Source organism: Hyperoodon ampullatus (assembly GCF_949752795.1).
Source record: "Hyperoodon ampullatus genome assembly, chromosome: 19".
In the NCBI taxonomy this organism is placed as follows: domain Eukaryota; kingdom Metazoa; phylum Chordata; class Mammalia; order Artiodactyla; family Ziphiidae; genus Hyperoodon; species Hyperoodon ampullatus.
Genome location: NC_136932.1, coordinates 28,667,639 through 28,686,996, shown reverse-complemented (window position 1 = coordinate 28,686,996; position 19,358 = coordinate 28,667,639). Strand labels below are relative to the sequence as shown.

The 19,358-nt window shown below is 40.1% G+C and overlaps 1 protein-coding gene across 1 annotated transcript in view; it reads right to left on the bottom strand.

Annotated features, from left to right (window-relative positions):
• LOC307067909 (RAD52 motif-containing protein 1-like) overlaps positions 1-19,358 on the bottom strand; it is a gene marked incomplete at both ends in the record, with an annotated part of 267,353 nt that overhangs the window by 69,569 nt on the left and 178,426 nt on the right. The window lies entirely within an intron of this gene.

The window sequence follows — 19,358 nt, the reverse complement described above, 5'->3', positions numbered from 1 at the left end:
CCAAACTCATGCAATGGAGGCCTAACCTCCAGTACCTCAGAGCGTAACCTATTTGGAGACAGGTCTTTAAAGAGGTGATTCACTTAAAGTGAGGCCCTAGTCCAATGTGCCTGGTGTCCATAAAAGAAGAGGAAGGGGCTCCTGGGGCAGAGGCATGACCACGTGAAGAGGAAGCAAGAAGCCTCAGGTGACACCAGCCCTGCAGACACCTTGCTCTTGGACCTCCAGCCTCCAGATCTGTGAGAAAATTAGTTTCTGTCATTTAAGCCACCAGGTCTGGTATTTCATTATTGTGCCCTGAGCGAACTAATACACAGTCCCACAGTCCTCACTAGGCCCGGGGGCCTCTGGACTTCATCTTGGAGCAAACCCTCCCCCCCAACACACACACACACACACACAGGCAGCCCCTTCCCCTTAGTTGATGGGCAAGAGGTTGTCTGCGGTGGTGAGGGGCGGTTAAAAGGCCTGCGGTAGGGACACCCCTTCCTGTCCATGAGAGGTCCAGACAGCGAGGCGGGCCCTCTGATTCCCTGCTCGAGATGGGCGGGGAGGGCCGCCACCTAAGCCCTGGTTCTGGGTCTCGCCTTATAGCTGACCCCGACCTTGTGAGAAGGAGCGGAGAAGACCACCTGTCTGTCTCCTTTCCTTCCTGGTCTCCGACGTGGTTCCTTCCAGTCCTGGCCCTCCATGTGGCAAAGGGAAGTTCCCACGGGCTCGGCCCCTGCCCATCCTGCAGCCCCACTTCATACAGGGGTGTGGGGTGGGGCGTGCCGCAGCTCACGGGATGGGCACCAAGGCCCTGGGCGACTTGGCCACTCGGCACCTGGGCCACTGGCCGCCGCGGAAAGGAGACATCAGCCGTTTCCTGCTGCTGTTTGAGAGAGTGCAGACCCTACACAGCACATGGCACCTTTTCCTTTGCAGAGCAGGACTGGGAATGCAGGGGATTTCAGATCTTTCTCGCAGCAAAGGTGGTGGGAGAACTGGCTGGGACCAGCGAGCAGAGCTGGCCCTCTAGTGGCTTCTGAGGGCCGGCGGCTTTTCCAGGAAGTCACGTATTAAGAGTTCCTTAAAAAAACAAATGAATAAAAGCTTTAAAAAATATATTGGAGGGAATACTTATTTCTCCCTTTTCTTCCTCTTTTCCTCTATACGTCTGAGGAATAGAAGAAGGAGACAGGAAAGGAGAGAAAGGAGCAAAATGGCAGGGGCGCAGGAGGGACCAAGGGGATTTTTAACCTGTTTAATAAATGTGAAGCAAAGTTAAATATACCCCTAGGAGAACTATTAGTTTACTTTCTCTGTGACACTTCAAGTCTGGCCCCTTTTAGCAAACTAGCTAGAAATCCAGTTTGGTAACTGTCAAATATTTTACTGGGATAGATAATTTTATTTAATTCTTATACAAACCCTAGACAGAGGTATTTTATTTTTATCTTCATCATCATCTCCATACAAATGGGAAAACTGGAGTACAGAGAAGTGAATTGACTTACTCAGGGGCACAGAGTTATTGAATAGGGAAGTCTGAAGTTGGGATCCGTGTCCAGGCTTCAGGGATAGGACCACATATTAACCCCTCTACTGAGCCAACCAGCACAGAGGCTAAAGTGTTCTCAGGACACTCCTGCTCTCTGGGTTCACCATACGTTCCCTCCTTTTCGTCTTGGGTCCTCTCTTCCAAGCTCCGACATTCTCCACACCCATCAGATACACAGGGGAGACACAGGATGATTTTTATTCCTCACAATCCAATAAGGTTTTTGTGACCCTAATTCTTTGGGCAAAAGCATAATAATTATAAAAGTAATGAAAGGAAGGCCAGGGAAATTTTCCTCTTAATGGGCAGAAAAGACAGTTATTTCCAAAGATTGCAAACCATCCTCTGATCTCCTTTGTTTCAAGTCATTTAAAACAGCCTGCCACAGGGAAGTAGCCAACCCAGAATGCTACCACACATATTCATTAATTCCACAAATATGTATGTTGTAGCCAAAGAATGAGTTCCTATGGTATTCCAGGCACTATTCTAATCTCCAGGGATATAGTAGGGAAACAGGGCAAAGGTCAAGTAGTCTAGGAGAGGGAGACAGTCTGTACTTAGACAAAGGAAGAAAGAAGGAGGAAACAAATAATGAGATAATTTCAGACAGTGATAAATGACATGGCTAAAATAAAGCTGGGTAACGGGATATGGAGGATCTCAGGACCAGGACCACCTTAACCAGAGAGGTCAGGGAAGTCCTCTTGGAGGAATGATATCCGAGCAGAGACCCAAGTGATAAGAAAACACCCAAGGAGAGCCAACCATGTCAGGATCTGGGGAAGAGTATTTCAGAAAAGAGAGATTAGCATGTGAAAGATGCTGACCCAAGAAAAGTCAACATGTTCGAGATATCCAAGGACAAATGAGTTGATAGATGGAAATATCCAAGTAGATATTCAAGTAGAAATGAGTTGATGATTGGAGTCTGAGGTTCAAGAGAGAAAGACAAGGTATAAGACAGGGACTTGAAAGTCATCCGCCTACAGATACATGTAAAACCATGGGATTGGATGAGCATATCTGCGGAGAGAGCACAGATGGAGAAGTTGAAGATGGCTGCGGAGAGACCCTGGGCCCTCCATTAACAGCCAGTGGTCTGACAATGCTGGTCCAGAAACAGTCCCTGAGGTAGGGTGTGATGGTAACTCTGGCATCGAAGCCTAGAGAAGCCTTCCATCGGGCAGCAGTTAACTGAGCAAAAGGCTGCCGAGAGACCAAGTAAGACAGCAACAGGACACCTGACGCCTGGATGTGACATGATGGGTGGTGTGGATGTCCTCCAAAGGGCCTCTTCAGAAGAATGGTTGAGATGAAGGACAGATATCAGGGCACATAGGAGAGAAGAGGGGGAGAAGGCAGACAGTGAACAAGGTTATAGGACACGTTTTTGTCAAAGTCTCTGCTACTTTCCGGACCCCTTATCCTCTTACACCTCTCTTATCCAGAAGAGTAGGGAGCAGGTCTGCATTTGCTGTATACCGTCCTTTACAATCCCAAGAATTCAGTATTTAATGACAACGTTGATAACTAGGAAGATTTACAGATGGCTTAAAGTCAGTATAACCATGTGGAAAGTCCAGTTGTCTTAGCCTGGATTCCCCAGAAAACACAGCTTGAGGCAAAAGCTTACGTGCTCCTACTGTGTCAGGGAGTGTAATTCCAGGCAGCAGAGGAGTGAGAGATCAGGGGAAGGAGGCTGGAAGGAGGGAGATGCATCCTTAAGCCTGCTGCTCCTCAGCGTGCTCGGCTCAGTCCTGGGGGACCATCCTGCAAGAAGTCATGTAACTGGCACCTTAGGACAGTCTGCCCGGGGAGCGGGGTGGTGCTGGGGGAGAAGCAGCACCTGACTCCCTTCTCCAACTGGTCAAACATTCGCCTCCTGGGATGTTGACCCCCCTCCCTTTCTGTAGCACAGACTCATGTGGGTGCCAAGCTGGGGTCCTGCTATGTCAACAGGGAAGCCCTAGGGCAGGAGGAGGGAAGCGGTGAAGCAGACCCAGGGCAGAACCTGGTGTGGCCACACCAGCTTGAAATCCGTCACATCTACACAGAAATGATCACTGCCTTGGTGACTGGAAAAGTGATACATGAGGCCGAAAAGTTTTCATATGGTGCATGAGAGGTACCTGGTGGGTCATCTGAATATTAATTTCAACTGTGACTTTAAAGAACATAAGAAGCGAAATGTCAGTGAGGTTTTATGTCTTTAAGAGAACAACCAAACCAAGATAGCTGTTCAAGGATGTTTACAGGAGCAGTGTCTGTAATAGGAAAAAAAAAAATTAAAATTAAGCACAAAAACTAGGGAAAATCATCCCCCAGAAATGGAGACTGATAAATAAATGATGGTATCTAACACAATGAAAGTCTATGGCTTCATTAAAAAGAAGGGTGATTGGCGCTGGTGGCGGGAGACAGGAAGAAAGGGGCACCAGGAATGTTGTGAGGGTGACCAATATGTTTACTATTTGCTGTTGGCGAGAGTTGCGGGGATGTATATGTATCAGCATGTACACTTCAAATATGGGAAGTTTATTGTGTGTCAATAAAGCTGTAAAAATAATAAAAATTGAGGGTGCTGCGGAGGAAATACAGAGATGTTGGTCCAAGGGTACAAACTTTCAGTTACAAGAGGAATAAGTTCTGGAGCTCTAATGTACAGCATGGTAACTACAGTAATGTGTTATATAATTGAAAAGTCCTGAGAGTAGATGATCAACGTTTTCAACACACACACACACACACACACACACACACACACACACACACAAAAGGTAACTATATGAGGTGATGGATATGTTAATTAGCTCGACTGTGGTCAGCATTTCACAATGTACACATACATCAAAACATCATGTTGTAGGCAGTACACTGAACCTCACTGAGCCTTAGCTTTCTCATCTCTAAATTGGGGGCGAATAATCATTAAAAATTCTACAAATAATTAATGCTGGAGAGGGTGTGGAAAAAAGGGAACCCTCTTAGACTGTTGGTGGGAATGTGAATTGGTGCAGCCACTATGGAGAACAGTATGGAGATTCCCTAAAAAACCAAAAATAGAGTTACTATATGATCCTGCAATCCCACTCCTGGGCATATATCTGGAGAAAACCATAATTCAAAAAGATACATGCATCCCTATGTTCATAGCAGCACTGTTCACAATAGCCAGGACATGGAAACAACCTAAATGTCCATTGACAGATGAATGGATAAAGAAGATGTGGTACATACATATATATAATGGAATACTACTCAGCCATTAAGAAGAATGAAATAATGCCATTTACAACAACATGGATGGACCTAGAGATTATCATACTACATGAACTAAGTCAGAGAAAGACAAATACCATATGATCTCACTTATATGTGGAATCTAAACTATGACACAAATGGATGTACCTATGAAATAGAAACAGACTCACAGACATAGAGAACAGACTTGTGGTTGCCAAGTGGGGAGAGGGGTTGGGGAGGGATGGAGTGGGAGTTTGGGATTAGCAGATGCAAACTATTATATAGAGAGTGGATAAACAACAAGGTCCTACTGCATAGTACAGGAAACTAGTATCCTGTGATAAACCATAATGGAAAAAATATGAAAAAGAATATATATGTATAAGAGAGTCACTTTGTTATACAGCAGAAATTAACATAACATTGTACATCAACTTATACTTCAATAAAATTTTTTTAAAAAGTAGTAAGTGAACAAACAAAACAAAGACTAACACATAGCTACAGAGAACAGGTTGCTGGTTACCAGAGGGGAAAGGGGGTGGGGGGAAGGGCAAAATGGGTAAACGGAGTCAACTCTATGGTGACAGATGGAAGCTCTACTTTTGGTGGTGAGCACACTGTAGTGTATACAGAAGTCAAATTAGAATGCTGTACACATGAAACTTGTATAATGTTATAAACCAATGTTACCTCAATTAAAAAAAATAAAAATAAAATTCTCTTCCTGACAAGCTTTTATCAATAGATCTCTCTAGTCTTGCATTTCTGTGGAACAACATGTAACGCTAAGAATTAACTCCAAAGGCTTTGAAAAATTTTTTGGATTCCTCCTACCACAAGAAGATTAGGCTCAACTAGGCACAGGTTAAGATTCTATTGAATCATTTGTCTTTTCCAATCCCAGTTCATGGCCCAGTTAGAACTGCTATTTACACAGTTACGTGATAATGTGGATTCAAAGGGAACAAAACACATATATATTGTTATTTCTCTGTATTAAATGTATAGTGTGTATAAAATCATTAAAATTATATAACCATCAGAAATAATAAAATATTTTCAAAACTCTCAAAAAATCATGTACACTTTAAATATATATAGTTTTATCTATCTATCTATTTATTTATTTATTTTTGCTTACGTTGGGTCTTCACTGCTGTGCCTGGGCTTTCTCTAGTTGTCGCGAGTGGGGGCTACTCTTCGTTGCGGTGTGTGGGTTCCAGGCACGTGGGCTCAGTAGTTGTGACTCGTGGGCTCTAGAGCGCAGGCTCAGTAGTTGTGGCGCACGGGCTTAGTTGCTCCACGGCATGTGGGATCTTCCAGGACCAGGGCTCGAGCCTGCTTTCCCTGCATTGGCAGGCGGATTCTTAACCACTGCGCCACCAGGGAAGTGCCAAATATATATAGTTTTTATTTGTCAATCAAACCTCATTAAAGCTGGGGAAAAATGGAAAAGATAATTAAAATAATTTTTAAGTTAAAAATTAAAAATCCTGGAAACAACCATTCAATCACTGGGGGCTGGTTGATAAATGATGGTATTTAATACATTGAAAATCCATGCACCCGTTAAAAAGGGGAGGGGTAGATCTGTACACGGAGATATGGAAACAGCCACAAGACATATTTAATAAACAAAGCAAAGTACCGAGCAGTGTGTCCGAATGGTCTCACTTGTGTACATTTTTGGACAGATTTTATATATGTAAGTATGTTACAATATTTGGGGCTGCAAAATAACAGAAAACTAAGACTCGAAATGGCTTAAACAATAAAATTTTCTTATATCTCATAATTAATAAAACCAAAAGTGGAGTGGGTTTCAAGGTGTAATTATTCCAGGTGTAACCAACTCTCTCCTCCCCAGGGGAGTTATGCCAATTTTTCTCCCCATCCCCTGACAACATCTGGCTCCCTGAATAAACTGCTTATTCCTCAAATGAACCCAGAGGTAGAGGGGAGAGCATTCCCATAACTTCTCTTCTCAGCCCGTACGACGTAGCCCTTTGGGAAAGGGAGATGGGCCATGAAACACAAAGGCTGTAGCCCTTTGGGAAAGGGAGATGGGCCATGAAACACAAAGGCTTCTTGGAACAAAAGAGAGAAAATACCTTGCTTGTTTGTTGTTGAGTCTTCCATGGCAGTGGGAACACAGCAGAAAAGTCTCGATAAATTATCTCCACATCAGTAACTGGCAGTGAGACTCCCAGAGTACTGGCTGTCTGTACAGGTCCTCTCCTGGATAGATCTATGCACAATCACCCCCTCTCGTTTCACTTAGCCTGTGTAGGACACCGATAGTTTTCTTGCCCAAAGTGATGGGAAATACTATAGGACATAAACTTTGAAAACAACTTTGTGACTCAGTGCTTCCAGGTGCATCTGGAAGAAGGAAATGGAAACAGCTCTCAGCAATTGTCCTAGTTTAATTCACTTTGAGTAGCAAAACTGGATGATTTTGATCCAAACCCCGGGATTCCAAGGAAACTGTTTTGACAGTCAGTTTACCATATATCGGAGAAGCAGGTAGTTCATAAACATACATGTCATGAGGATACCATCTCAAAAGAAGTAGCATCTAATGCAACTCTACCAAGTTGTAGTGTAACTACTATAACCAGTAAAGAGCTTGAAAACGCTTTTGACAGAAAGAGCACTTGAATGTAATATCGGCCAACGTTCTCCCCAACATAAAACCCTGCCGTAAACGTTCACAAAGAGAATGGGAATTGAAAAACCAGGAAGGAAATGAGTGATAGTTATCTCATGGGAAGGAACAGAACTTCCTTACAAAGGCACGTGTTCTATAGGCGCTTGTATCCCATCCAACTTTTACCTCACAATTGAGTGTACTTCGAATGACTTCAAGTAGTGAGTAATTTGCCTGAATATCTCAGCAAACATTCCACAGTAAATGGAGTTTAGTAAACTTATTTCAAGAGTATGGTATATCCCAAAAGTCAGAGAAATAGATAAATGGTTAAACATTTGATCTCAAGATCTGAAAAAAAAAATGCTTCAGGGCCAACATGAAGTTGTTAAAGTTCAAAATAAGAAAAGGACTCCTTCTCTCTTTGACCAGGGAGAGTACAAAGAGCTGTCTATCGAGAAAGACTTCACCAGTTCACATTTGTTGCCTTGGTGAATTTTCTACCAAGTTTGACCTCTGGCCTTGCAGGCACAGAAACCCAGTGCTTCCAGCTCAAAGAGGAGATCCATCTTTCAGGGATGAATATACACTATCTATCCACTGCAGTACTGGTGTATAACACCAGAATCACCATTTGTTCATCACTAATGAGAATTTAACTGTCATCCACATGAGTAACCCTTCGTCCCCTGGGAGGCAGACATATACAATATCAGAAAAAACATATATGTATGTATGTATGTATGTATGTATATTTCTCATTTGATTTCTTATTATAGTAAAATGTAATAACATAAAATGTACCATTTAAACCACTTTTAAAAATTTTTGTTTTATTTATTTTTTTATACAGCAGGTCCTTATTAGTCATCCATTTTACACACATCAGTGTATACATGTCAATCCCAACCACCCAATTCATCACACCACCACCACCTCCAGCCGCTTTTCCCCCTTGGTGTCCCTACATTTGTTCTCTACGTCTGTGTCTCAATTTCTGCCCTGCAAACCGGTTCATCTGTACCATTTTTCTAGGTTCCACATATATGCATTAGTATACAATATTTGTTTTTCTCTTTCTGATTTACTTCACTCTGTATGACAGTCTCTAAACCACTTTTAAGTATAGAAAAAGTATTTAAAACTTGGAAATAGGTAAAAGAGATTGCTGGGTTTTCTTTCAGTGCAGTGCTGATCTTGACACTTTCTGGGCTATTTTAAAATTCTGGGGCTTCCCTGGTGACACAGTGGTTAAGAATCTGCCTGCCAATGCAGGGGACACGGGTTCGAGCCCTGGTCTGGGAAGATCCCACATGCCATGGAGCAACTAAGCCCGTGTTCTGCAACTACTGAGCCTGTGCTCTAGAGCCCACGAGCCACAACTACTGAGCCCACGTGCCACAACTACTGAAGCCCAGGCGCCTGGAGCCCATGCTCCGCAACAAGAGAAGCCACTGCAATGAGAAGCCCGTGCACCGCAATGAAGAGCAGCCCCTGCTCACCGCAACCAGAGAAAAGCCCGCGCACAGCAATGAAGACCCAACGCAGCCAAAAATAACATTGATAAAATAAATAAAATTTATAAAAAATAAATAAATAAAATTCTGTAGGAGCAGAGATGAATACAGATTTCTGTCCACTAGTGATTCAAATAACTCCTGTCTGGCAAAATAGATAACCTCAGGACGTTACAATGCATGGCCTTGTTGGACATTAACCAATTTTGTATCTGACTAGCAGTTTTATTCTTATATAAAGATCCCTTGGAACATCTTTTAACATCTTACTGGTTCCCTTATTAATTGTAAGTTGAATAAAATCCTTGATATGTGTATTTTATATTTACATGAGTTGTGATCTTATCTTAAAAAAAACCTAAGGTGAAACTTCCATAACATAAAATTAAGCAAACTAGTTACAGATGTTGAGAATTTAGCATTGGTGGTATAGTGGTGAGCATAGCTGCCTTCCAGATGTTGAGAATTTAGTTGTCAACTAGTTGTGAAAAGTGGGCTTCTAGAAGCTTAACTTCTTCTTTTTTTTTTTTGTGCTGTGCGTGGGCCTCTCACTGCTGTGGCCTCTCCTGTTGCGGAGCACAGGCTCCAGACCTGCAGGCTCCGCGGCCATGGTTCACGGGCCCAGCCGCTCCGTGGCATGTGGGATTGTCCCGGACCAGGGCACGAACCCAGGTTCCCTGCATCAGCAGGCAGACTCTCAACCACTGCGCCACCAGGGAAGCCCCGAAGCTTACCTTCTTATAGTCAGATTTTTGTCAGCCAGGGAGGCATTATGCATCTGCCTATCTGCTTTGGCCCAGAATATATTGCTACTTGAATCTAAATCTTGGAGGAAGAATTTATTTCCAAACTCTTACCATAATCCCTAAGTACTGACAGCAGAAGAAAATTACATTAGCCTTCTCTTTCAAGATTTGCATTCAAAAAGCGAAGGGGATGTGGTCTTATATAGCGTTTTCATTAAGTGGGAACACTTCGAATAAAATACCTGCCCTGCATTCTACACACAATGGAAATCAATGTGGACACACCAGGAAACCAGCTGTTTAGTATTCTGTAGTGAGGCATTACACTGTGCATTCAGCAGTGGCAGACATGATATGCATTTTAAGAAACGTCTATTATTTCCCAGCATTATCTTAGCTCTTTCTTGAAGATTAGTTAGTTCTTTTAAACTTATCTAATCCTTCAAATCCGCAAAAATTTTAAATGAATACAATACTAAAGTCTTGATCAAGTAAAATTAGTTTACATCATATTGCTTTAACCTTTTAACTTTCTGTACTTTCAAGTGACATTTAAGCACTTTTTAAAAAGGCATTATGAAACCAGAAAGTTTTCTTTCACAGTTCAAGGAAAATGTCCAAAGTTCAAATTAAGATGCGAAATTAATCAGGGCACTAAATTCAGAAATATTAGTCTTAAAGACAAAGAGGACTTTTACTACAGGGTTGGTACTCATCATGTATTAAATAACAAGGCTGTATGTATGGCAATACAGAAAAATTAAGATGTCTCTGTGACACCTACTTTCTTCCTTGTAGATAAAGCTTCTCATGTTGAGAACGTTATTTCTACATCCTAAAGTTTCTGAAAAGGTGGCCCAGGTTATTTTGTGTGTGTGATGTATAAATAATGTTTATTTAGCAACTTTTATTATTAGTACAAAATAAAGCTTTTTAATTTTTTATTTATTTTTAATATTTATTTATTTATTTTTAATGCTCCTTTTAAAATTGAAGTATAGTTAATTTACAATGTGTTAGTTTCAAGTGTACAGCAAAGTCATTCATATATATATGTATATGTATATCTATATCTATATATATACATATGCGCTGTTTTTCAGATTCTTTTCCAATATAGGTTGTTACAAGATACTGAGTATAGCTCCCTGTATTGGCTTATAATTTTTAAATGTTAGACATATGGTCTATGGGTGTCCATCTGCACTCTTGCCCTGGGCCTGACTATGTCAGGGAGAAGCCTGGCTGAATGAACAGACAGCGACTTCCTGGGGCTGAGCTCTCTTTGCCACGGATAGGAAATGAAAAATTGTCATTTCAAAGCTGACGTTAATCCATTTTCATTCTAGGGAAGCCCCTTAAGGGGACTTTTAGTTATGCAAATGCAGAGAAGAGCTACTCTTCTGAAATGGAGATGCCCGTGGCCCCGTGGTCCAGGAGCACCACTTTTGGCCAAACAATGGCAGTAGCTTTTTTATTTTTATTTTTTTTACAACTTTATTGGAGTATAATTGCTTCACAATGGTGTGTTAGTTTCTGCTTTATAACAAAGTGAACCAGTTATACTATACATCTGTTCCCATATCCCTTTCCTCTTGTGTCTCCCTCCCACCCACCCTCCCTATCCCACCCCTCCAGGCGGTCACAAAGCACCATTCTGATCTCCCTGTGCTATGCGGCTGCTTCCCACTAGCTATCTATTTTACGTTTGGTAGTGTATATATGTCCATGCCCCTCTTTTGCTTTGTCACAGCTTACCCTTCCCCCTCCCCATATCCTCAAGGCAGTAGCTTTTGTTGTAGGCAGAAAGGCATCTCTTCAGATTCTCCTGGTATGCATGGCCTTGAGTAGTCTCCACCCACATTCAGTAGAGCTGACCAAGATTTTTTTTTTGTCCAAGATTCACCTTACATGTAGCCTAACTTCCGTGCTTTCACTGTGCATTAAGATTCTCCCTCCACAGCCATTCCTGAGGGTCAACACTCAATCTTGAAAAAATACTTGTGAGAAAGGAGATAAGGAGGCACAGCACAACCTTTAAAAAATGACATAGCCGGGCTTCCCTGTTGGCGCAGTGGTTGGGAGTCTGCCTGCCGATGCAGGGGACGCGGGTTCGTGCCCTGGTCCGGGGAAGATCCCACGTGCTGCAGAGCGGCTGGGCCCGTGAGCCATGGCCATTGAGCCTGCGCGTCCGGAGCTTGTGCTCCGCAACCCAAGAGGCCACAACAGTGAAAGGCCCGTGTACCACAAAATAATAATAATAATAATAATGACATAGCCAATGAGGATATGACATAAACTGGTTAGAACCAACTGGGCCCAAGATCTAAATAATACTCTTTTTATTTGTCCCACTGATGACAAATGTGCTTTAGATCTTTTAGGGTTCTAAAACCCTAAAACATCCTTAGTGGGTTTCAGATATAAGACCACCTATTCTGAAGACAGGAGTGCTTTACTTAATGCTGATTGCACTACTGGGACTTATGCACTTGATACACATTGAACATGGTTGACATTTGGTCTTATCACTCTGATCACAAGTGGTTCCTATTCCATTGACTCTGGACCCCCCTGACAGTAGGTCCAAGAGAACAGGAGTTCTTTTGGAATTTGTCTTTAGGGTTAGTGAGATAAGATTTAAATAGTAACAGCTTTATCAGGAATTGATCTCTCTCTGGTCTACCACATTATTCCTTTGTGCCTAAACTTCCTTTTGGTTTTAAAAGCCAGTGTGCAAATTGAGTGAAGGGTACAAAGGACCTTTCTGCACAATCTTTTTTTTTTAACATCTTTATTGCAGTATAATTGCTTTACAATGGTGTGTTAGTTTCTGCTTTATAACAAAATGAATCAGTTATGCATATACATATGTTCCCATATCTCTTCCCTCTTGCATCTCCCTCCCTCCCACCCTCCCTATCCCGCCCCTCTAGGTGGTCACAAAGGACCGAGCTGATCTCCCTGTCTGCACAGTCTTTACAACTTCCTCTGAATCTTTTTGTTGTTGCTGTTTTTAAGCCAATATACCTAAAAGAACTGAAAACAGGGCTTCAAACAAACAGTTGTACACCCGTGTTCACAGCAGCACTAATCACAATAGTCAAAAGGTAAGAAAAATTCAAGTGACTATCAACAGATGAATGAAGACAAAAAATGTGGTATATCCATACAATGAAATGCTATTCAGCCATAAAAGGAATGAAGTTCTGATGCATGCTACAACATGGATGAACCTTGAAAACATGCTAAGTGAAATAACCCAGCCACAAAATGGACAAAGATTGTATGACTCCACTTATATGAAATATCTAGAGTAGGCAAATTCACAGAAACAGAAAGGAGATCAGAAGTTACCAGGGGCTGGGGAAGGAGGTGGGTGGGGATCTACTGCTAATGGTTACAGAGCCTCTGTTTGGGATGATGAAGTTTTGGAAATAGTGGTGATGGTTGTACAATACTGTGCATATAACTAATACCACTGAACTGCATGCTTACAGGATAATTAAAAGTTGGAAGTTGAGGATCAAAACAAAATTGCAGGGCTTCCCTGGTGGCGCAGTGGTTAAGAATCCGCCTGCCAATGCAGGGGACACGGGTTCGAGCCGTGGTCTTAGAAGATCCCACATGCCACAGAGCAACTAAGCTCATGCACCACAACTACTGAGCCTGTGCTCTAGAGCCCGCGAGCCACAACTACTGAGCCACAACTTCAGTGCCACAACTACTGAAGCCCACGTGCCTAGAGCCCATGCTCCGCAACAAGAAAAGCCACCACAATGAGAAGCCCGCGCACCGCAACGAAGAGTAGCCCCACTCGCCACAACTAGAGAAATCCTGCGTGCAGCAACAAAGACCCAAAGCAGCCAGTAAATAAATAAACAAACAAATAAATAAATAAATATATTTTAAAAATTGTGGTAAGATATGCTAATGAAGGATGAAAAAGATTAATTGGTTAAAACAATTTAACTCAACAATTATCTAGGTTTCTACTATGTAACAGAATGATGGATACAAAGATAAAAACATCGTTCCTAATCTTATATAGAGGAAATAGCAAGATGATAATAAAGCCTTTGCAGTCTTCAAAGAGATGTCATTCAATTCTTTCAACATAGGAAATACTAAACTCCAAGTTAGGGACATTGTTTTATGTCCACTCAAAAAGTGACATTTCTCTGCGTCTCAGGGGGCAGGATAAAACTAGATTCAAAAACAATTGACACTGGATAAGAATCACCCTGCAGCACAGTCCTAACTTTACTGATGTCCATGTTCACTCAGTATTTTTTTCTCACAAAAATATCTTTAAAAAACTCAACATGGTTCTTTTCTAACATTTACTGCAAGTATCATCAAGGAGTGATTCTCAAAGTGTAGTGCATGGATCAGCAGTATACGCATCACCTGAGAGCTTGTTGGAATTCAAATTCTTGGGCCTCACCTACTGGGTCAGGAACTCTGGGGGTGGGCCTAGAAATCCATGGTGGAACAAGCCCCGCAGGTGATTCCCATGTGTGCTAAGTTAGAAAACCATTGGTCAAACACAACAAGGTACAGCCTTTCACCAACCCCGAATCAGAAAGAATCCAGGGGGAAAAGCCAACCGGTTGCAACGTACAAAATGTTTTCCCACTGCTTAAAAACAGGTTTAGAGAGGTAACATGATTTTGAAAGAAAAATGAAAATTATCTACGGCTTTTTGTTATAAACAATAAAAGAGTTGAAAAGAGACGTGATATTTTAAAGCATGAGTTTATTCTCCAGCTTTTCTTAAATACCCACAAATTAGTACTTTTCTTGCAGTTATATCCAGGAGCGGAAGACAATTTAAAATATGTACTTTTATCATACATTTAACACTTATAAGAGAGAGAATGGAATGATATGAATTTTAAAGACGAGTTTTTCAGTGATTCAATAATAAGCATATGGAAATTGAAGATAATTACAGAAATAACAATTGAACTCTAAAAACATAAATTATATAGAAATAAAAGGGAAAAGGTGTTTCGTTAAAAAAGCAAAAACAAAAAACAGTGGCCCATCACCTCTCCTGCTGGTTAGTAACCTAATGAAAACAATAAGTCAAGTACTCTCTTCTCCATATTAAAACAAAGTGGCTCTATCCTTTTCATGCATGCCAGCTTTAGGTCTGAAATGGGAGCCAGGATTTTAGGTTCTGAACATATCATACATTTCACTGCCTTAGGATAATGGAGTCTTCTTTGTAACACTAAGAAATTGGTCTTAAGTTTGCTTGGAGAGAAAAAACAAAAAAAATGGATAAGGAGTTTATTAAGTCAAGTGGGATGTGGCCACTGGGACACAGTTACAAATGGCACCAAATCAGAACACACAAAAAGCTTAGTTTGAGGGTGAGCATGTTAAATAGAAAACAAAAGGAGCATTTTAGATCTTTACAGCAACATATTTGGCCAAATAGTCTAGGTTTGGCGACTACAAGGTGAATGAGTCCCTAGAAAGATGAAGTTAAGGAGAAGCTAGATTCAAATTAATTCCAACTCAGTTTACAAAGTAACAATGCAAAGGATTTTATTTTCTATCCTTTTCATTCAAAAGAAAATTAAAATCATATTCTTACTGCTAGTGTGAACTTCTGATGTTTCTAAACTTGCCATATTTTTGGTTAGTTTTTAACGATAGTGATAGTAGATGTTGTTATTAATGTAACCAAGACATTACATTTCGAAAGAATAAAATTAGATCAGTACGATGTTATTATTCACAATGACTCAGAAAAAAAAAAAAAATAGAGGTTCCACAATTGTCTCCAGCCCCTGGGATCATGAAATATGACAATTTAGTGACCATTAAATGGAAAATGAATTATGAGAACTGCTGTTTCCAGAATGCCTTCCCCGCCTCTCCTTATTTGTATTTTTTAAAAAGTAGACCTTACACTTTCTTTATTTAAACATATTTAAAATATCCTAACATTGGTTTCTTTTCTATTTTCTTTGAAATCAAAATTTAAAATTTCTAAAATTTGCTCATGGTAAGTGATCTCAGATGTTTCTTTGGACAGTGAAACTACTTTTGTTTAATTCTGTTTGAAAAAAAATGTCAACGCTATACCATTTACCGAGAGGGTGGCCTGAAGTCTCTTTTTTTGGTCATTTTTAATCCATCTTAGGTTGTTATCTAGCATGCATTATAATGGAACTGAAGTTCCTATAGGGAGAAAATGAATTTGGAGCGTTAATGATGTAATTAGACATGGAAGTTAAAGCCACAAAGGAGTCTTATCAAAATGACTTGGTGTATTAAACTGTGTCAACACAATGTCAGTTGATTTAGTTTAACGACTGGTCAAGTCAAGGAAAGGGGGTAAAAATAAGCTACTGTGTTTAAAACTAGTTTGACTCAAAAAAAAGTCTATAGCCTACTTGATAGCTCTGTACACCATCTAGAGACTTTCTGACACGATACTAAAATACAAATTCTTCACAAATCACAACTTTATCCCAAATGTTCTTATAGATTCTATGTTGCTTTTTAAATTCTACTAAATAATCAATAGTTTTACAACAAAACTTATTTACTTAAAAAACACTTAAATCACTATCCCACAAAATGTTTAGAGACACAGGTAACCATAGAAAGTAAACATGCATATACTGTTTTTTATTTTCTGTTACGTAATTCAAACTTTAATGCAGAAAAAAATACATTACAGTCAAAATAAACCAATGAAAGTGATACAAATCATCTCACACTCACTGAATAAGTAGACATCAGAAGGACCATGCCCCATAATATATTCCTGGCAAAAACAAGATGACTGCTCTGAAAGGAGAAGTTTGTACAACTCACAACAAATAGAGAACTGCAAGGATGACAATGTGGTGACCCCTTCTCAAGGCACTCATGCTCACATACTGCTTTTTGATTATTATAATTTGGGTTGTTAGCTGCATGAAAACAAATAATAGCTTAAAAAGTTTTCAAATGATAGAAAAACATATTTAGGTAAGTTTTGACAATTTTTTGAGTACTCAGACAATAGAAATATATTATATATTTTTGTACCAACTGCAAATGCAAGGTTAATAATGAAATTGAGGAATAGTAAGATCGAAAGGGGCCTCAAATATATTGACTACCTTTTAAATTTTAGACAAAAGAGCTGAGAATAGAAAAAAAACAACACCAACATATACATCATAAAAGTCTTCTTTAATATATGACTTCTGATTTTAAATCTTTTCGGAAAGCATTAAGGGCATGGAGACCCTTATTGTAGATTATGTATCATCTCCTCTTTGGCAATGAGGTGTGTAGTTTTGTTAACTAGAGACATAAGTGAATTCAGTTTCTGAGACCATTCGTTTGTTTTTATATTTATTTATGTATTTGTTTGATCATTTTATTTTATTTTATTAAACTTTTTATTTTATATTGGAGTATAGCCGATTAACAATGTTGTGATAGTTTCAGGTGCACAGCAAAGCGACTCAGCCATACATATACATGTATCCATTCTCCCCCAGACTCTCCTCCCATCCAGGCTGCCACATGACATTGAGCAGGGTTCCCTGTGCTATACAGTAGCTCCTTGTTGGTTATCCGTTTTGAATATAGCAGTGTGTACATGTCAATCCCAAACTCCCTAGCTATCCCTTCCCTCCTCACTTCCGCCCTGGTAGCCATAAGTTTGTTGAGAGCAGTCATTTAAAAAATTATTTAAATCCTTGGGTCTCTAGAAATTGATGATTTCTGCTAACCTGTCTACTTTAGCAAAGATGGTCTTGCTAACTACTAGATTTGAGAGAAAAGCCTCTGAATCCTGCAAGAAAGACAAATTAAGACAAGATAATTTTAGACAATAAAATTTTAGAAAAGCATTTTCTTAACTGTTTATTCAAGAATATGCAAGGCTAAAATTCATTATTAATAGTTAGAAAGGGCTGATTTCCTGCATTAATGTACTTATTTTTATTGTGAATCTAGGGAATGATTAAAATGAGTACACTCAGAGTCAAGGATCAGTTTGAATCTCCCCAGAAACTTAATACTGCGGGTAAAGGACAAGAACTTGTTGCTAACAGCAACTTGGTCTGCCTTCTACAATGTTTCCCCCTAAAAGGAAGAATTATACAGGTTAGGGTTAGGGTTAGGGCTAGGGGTTTTTTGGGAAGTTGAGTTATGTGAGTTCTTGGTCTGTTTTTGATATGAACCCCTTATCAGATACACTATTTGCAAATATTTTTTCACGTTCAGTATGCTTTCTTTTGGTTTTGTGCATGGCTGGCTTTGCTGTTGAAAACACTTTCGGTTGGATAGAGTCCTTTTGGTTTAGTTTGCTTTTGTTTCCCTTGCTTGAGGAGACCAATCCAAAAAAATATTGCTAAGATTGATGTCAAAGAGTGTACTTCCTATGTTTTCTAATAGGAGTTTTATGGCTTCAGGATTGAAGTATTTGCAGTGCTGGATTTATTTTGAGGTTGTTTTTGTAGATGGTATGAGAAAGGAATCCAATGGTGATTTTTGTGCATGTAGCTGCACACTTTTCCCAACACCATTTATTGAAGAGGCTGTCCTTTCCCCATTGTATATTCTCACCTCTTTTGCCATAGATGAATTGATCATATAAGCGCGGGTTTATTTCTGTGTTTTCAGTTATGTTCCTTGTATCTATGTTTATTTTGTTTGTGCCAATGCCATGCTGTCTTGATGATTCTAGGTTTGCAGTATAGTTTGAAATCAGACAGTATGATATGTCCAAATTTGTGCTTCTTCTTAAGATTTTATTGACTCTTTAGGTTCTTTTGTGTTTCCGTACACATTTTAGAATTTTTTGTTGTAGTGTTCTGAGAAAATCCACTGATATTTTGAGAGGAATGGCATCATATCTCTCAATTGCCTTGGTGGTGTGGAAGCATTTTAACAATACGAATTCTTTCATTCCATGAGCACAGCATATCATTCCATTTGTTTGTGTCATCTTCATTTTCTTTCATCAATGTCTTCCAGTTTTCTGAGTACAGGTCTTTTACTTCCTGGCTTAGATGTACTTCTAGGTATTTTATTTTTGTTAATGTCATTGTCCATGGGATTGTTTTCTTAATTTCTCATTCTGATAGTTTGTTGTGAGTGTATAGAAATGCAACCAATTTCTGTAGATTAGTTTTGTATCCTGCAACCTCACTGTGTTTTCTGATGAGTTCAATTTGCTTTTGGGTGTTGCCTACGGCATTTTCTACATAGAGTGTCATGTCATCTACAAAGAGTGACAGTTTTACTTTTTCCTCTGCCATCAGATTTCTCTTATTTCTTTTTATTTAATTATGTTGAATGAAAGCGAGGAGTGTGGTCAGGGTTAGAGTTCTGTGTCAGCATATCTGGCCCTCTTCCCCTTCTTCCCTCTCCATCTCTCTGATGCCTCCAGGAAGAACAGGACTAGTCCAGGGTCACACATTATTCAGGGAGTTGAGCTGGACCATTGTTTTTCTGCCCCCTAGTCCTGGGCATAGTTCTGTGTACTGTCTGTGTATCTTCTTTGGCCAGGTGTCCAGTCAGATCTTTCCCTATTTTTCATGGGGTTGTTTGTGTTAGCATTCTTCGTACGTTTTGAGACAAATCCTTCCTCAGATGTGTGTTTGTAAGTATTTTTCTCCCAGTTTGTG